Consider the following 4,178-nt stretch of genomic DNA (forward strand, 5'->3'; position numbering starts at 1 on the left):
CCCTAAGAGAGAACAGTAAGTTGAGACACCGACTGAGTACCTACAAAAAAAAATGGCTTATGCCTGGAGCCGGTCCTGTCTGGCCCAGCTGTCTCTCAGTGACTAAATAGCATACTCCAGATGCATCAATTATAAGAGAGTGTGAAAACTGGGAACTTGACCATTCAGCCCCTCGACAACTCAACTTTTTATGGATGGAATATGAACTACCAGCTGGAATGATGCACGACGAGCAGCTCCTGCCGAGTAAAATGCTTTCACAGACCAATTCTGTAAAGAAGTCTCCAAGTTAATGGGCTTCTATTCACACTTGAGACTGAACATAACGAAGGGAAAGCACTTATCACAAACAACATCCTTCATTACATCCAAGAGAGAATGGTTTAATAACAGCAAATAACTCATACGTCATAAAGTTGTAGATCACAGTAATGATATCATAAGCGAGTGGAAACAGATTTATACAGTATAATAAACAACAGACTAACAACTTTCTGCTGGCATCAGGCAGAAATAGTTTGAAATGAAACACTACATTATACAGTTTCAGAATGTTTATCAATATTCAGAAGACAGAAAGCACATTGAAACGACAGAATGGGGGGATACAGAACAGACTAAATAATTACAACCAACATTCATGTACTGCTAACATTAGCATCCCAATTCAGTGATGAGTGATGACAGCCAAACATTTGTATAAATGTTGTGGTTTATGTAACAACAGAAAAAAATATATTGTGCTCTTTATTCATTTTCTCAGGGGTTTATCATTGGTGTCATTACTTTGATATCTCATTGCTTTATCTCAGTTAAACATATTTGAAATGTGTCATCTTTGCTAGTGTCAAGCAATGCACAGTGATATCCACTATGAGCTTTGGAGCAGCAATAAATTGGTATAGGAATTTTTTTCAGGGAACTAAAAACGTCCTCTCTACTTTTGTCAGTGTCTTTATAAAAAATATGGTCGAATACTAATGCACTATATGTTGATTCTACTTTTAAGAAAACATCGTTCAGTTGGTTGATAATGTTGAACAAATGGTTGTCTTTCAGGCATTTATCAGTACAAGGACTGTTGTGTGTGTAGAGTATCAAACACTCTATATTAGAATCTTTTTTTAAATTGGATTGCAGTTTCTCCAGTACGCGATATTCTGAATGGCTGTCATAACCGGGGTTGAACTTAGGAATAGCTGCAGTGACCCAATCATTGTTGCCCACAGCACCATTTACCATGTCGCCCATAACCTGTTCGAGATTGTCTCTTTTCTCTAGCTCCCCACTGTCACATTCCTTTGTTGTAAGCCTGAGTGCCATTGTGAACTGCTCGCCCCTGTATTAGAAACCCAAACATAGAGTAAAACATTTGAAATGAGCCTTTAAGACATAATACAGTCCATGAGAGCAGCCAAGATCGTTTAAAATATATTTTGAAGCTACACTGTACATTGTTTATAAGAAGACTCAAAGATAGAACAGTGATAAATGTAGATCCATGCAGAATTGTCGTATTCCTAATACTGGATAGGGTTGTCGTATTCCTAATACTGGATAGGGTTGCCGTATTCCTAATACTGGATAGGGTTGTCGTATTCCAAATACTGGATAGGGTTGTCGTATTCCTAATACTGGATAGGGTTGTCGTATTCCAAATACTGGGTTGGTTAAACCATGGAGTCAAATCAAATCAAATCAACATTTATTTGTCACGTGCGCCGAATACAACAGGTGTAGACCTTATAGTGAAATGCTTACTTACAGGCTCTAACCAACAGTGCATAAAATGTATTATGTGAACAATAGGTAAGTTAATAAATAAAAACAACAGTAAAAAGACAGTGAAAAATAACAGTAGCGAGGCTATAATAGTAGCGAGGCTATATACAGGCACCGGTTAGTCAGGCTGATTGAGGTAGTATGTACATGTAGATATTGTTAAAGTGACTATGCATATATGATGAACAGAGAGTAGCAGTAGCGTAAAAGAGGGGTTGGAGGGGATTGCACAATATGAGGATACAGATTGCTCAGCCACAAGAAAAGTAATTGTAAAAAACATTGTCAGATTATGAGATAGAAGCTCAGGGTTGCTAAAAGTAGAAACAAATGAAAATGATCTTACTTGGGCTGTCTTCCTCTTGTGCCTTCTGCTTTCTTTGCTATCATTCTTTTCAACTCTTCAGGATTGAACCTGAATAGACAATATGGTTATTATCACCATCACAGCAGTAAGCAAAGACTATATGTACTTCACAGTAAAGTACTGTGTTGGCACTACACGAATCAACATGCAAACATTAAATAATATACATCACTTTATATGTTACCCACCTTTTGTATATTGTGTCTTCAATAATCTTTTTCACATTTTCTGTTGATAAGTCTGACTGCCCTTTCTCCACAAAGACGCTGATGAACACCAGTAAGAGAACGTAGATCTTGGCATCTTTGATGGACATGATAGTATACATCTCTGCTGAATGACACCATTAGAAATATAGACATTAGCATGGTTCAAGCAGGGTTGACAAATTACATTAAAACACTGTTCATTCAACCAGTTTGTGCCCAGTGGGCAAGTGGGCACTGAATTTGAGAAATTGATTTACTTGATTTAATTTGAGAATTGAAACTGATTTACCTAGTTAAATAAAGGTTCAAATATATATAGATTTTTTTTTTTAAATCAAGTGGCATAGCTATAATTGCTAAATAATTTGATTACAGTACTGTAGTTTACTGTATCTGTCATTTGCAATGCATTTAAAATAAATGAAAACTACTGTCAGGTTACAGTTACAGTAGGTATTTGAGCTCTCTGAAGAGGTTGACTGTGTTGTTTTCAGTTTTTTTTTAAATAGTTAAACTCACCAGCTGCAGCTTCTACTTCAATTTGAATCCCAGTTCAGTTGCTTAGATGTCAGATACCTGTCTGTCTCTGAGGTGAGGCACAGCTTTTATTCCTAACAGTGACAGTGCTCTCACCAGCAAGGGCAGAATGTATGCCCAAACATGGACTCAGGCATGTCATATTTTCATCACTCAGTTATCTTTAACGGTAGCCTACCATCTGATACTGTTAAAATATTTGCATAAGGAAAGACACGTACATCCTTCTTTCTCCCTATTATTACCTCACACAAAACTACTGCCTCTACTTTTTTCATGTGTACTATAGTATAGTTCACAGAGGTCACCAAAGGGTAGAAAAGGAAGAAGAAAATGTAATCAGGGAAAGAGAATGCTAAATTATCTTCCTACAGGTGTAGGATCTTAATTTGATCACCCTGTTGCAGAATAACTTTCCTACAATGCAAAACATTTCAAACTTGCAGTGTATTTGAGTTTTAAAAAGGCTTCTGAAGTTTATAATTTCCACTTAGAAATTTAAGACTACTAAATTTAAGACTACTAAACTAAAAATGTCACAATTTTCTGTCATTGAGCAACATTGCTGCATCATATGAATTGCTGTTTAGTTTAGAATAACAAAAGGTTTCGTCTGTAACCATAGTGAACCCAGAAGTCGTCTTGTGTGGAGGATTTTTCTCCCTCATCTCATACATTTGGTTAACCTTTATCTTACATCAGGTTTGTTGTTGCAGGCAACAGCCCAGATCAGGCCTGAAATAAGTGGTTCATGTGAAATGAGTGCAGTGAGCTGGTTTGGTTGACTCCAGTCAGATGGCATTAGCTGAAACAGCCCCACCTAGCCCAGCTTGGGGGTATTTTAACTGTCTCCTGTAAATGTCCCATTCAGGTCAGTATCCCCCCACCATCCTAGTAAAGTCAGCAAGAATACCTTCACTTCTGTGTACACAGGAGGACCACAGTCAAGCCTGCCAGCTGTTAACACACAAGCACACAAGCACACACACAGAATTCTATATACAGACATTCTTCACTCAGTTTGAAGAATATAAATATACGAGAACACACACATATCATATGATTTGGCACAGGGCTGTCTGTGTGTTGGCAGATGAGAGGAACGGAATGTGTTAGCATGGTGCCCACACGTAACGCTGTCGCCCAGGCTGGCATTCCTCTCAGCCGGGAAGTGTACCCAGTGAACAGCAGGAAAGGAATGCAGACAAATATCTGTCTTTATTAAACAATACTGCTGCAATTCAAGTCTCTCTGTCTCAGACTGCTCTTCATACAACTCCCTC

The 4,178-nt window shown here is 37.9% G+C and overlaps 1 long non-coding RNA gene across 1 annotated transcript; it reads right to left on the reverse strand.

The window, feature by feature from the left end:
* Nucleotides 1-324: 324 nt before the first annotated feature.
* LOC135574185 (uncharacterized) lies at nt 325-2,929 on the reverse strand. The gene is made up of 3 exons (XR_010465212.1): nt 2,878-2,929; nt 2,338-2,482; nt 325-2,197 (listed from the first exon to the last, which is right to left on the reverse strand). It is a non-coding gene; the product is annotated as an uncharacterized LOC135574185 (long non-coding RNA).
* Between the last annotated feature and the right edge of the window lie 1,249 nt (nt 2,930-4,178).

Source organism: Oncorhynchus nerka, linkage group LG12 (assembly GCF_034236695.1).
Source record: "Oncorhynchus nerka isolate Pitt River linkage group LG12, Oner_Uvic_2.0, whole genome shotgun sequence".
NCBI classification, from domain to species: Eukaryota; Metazoa; Chordata; class Actinopteri; order Salmoniformes; family Salmonidae; genus Oncorhynchus; species Oncorhynchus nerka.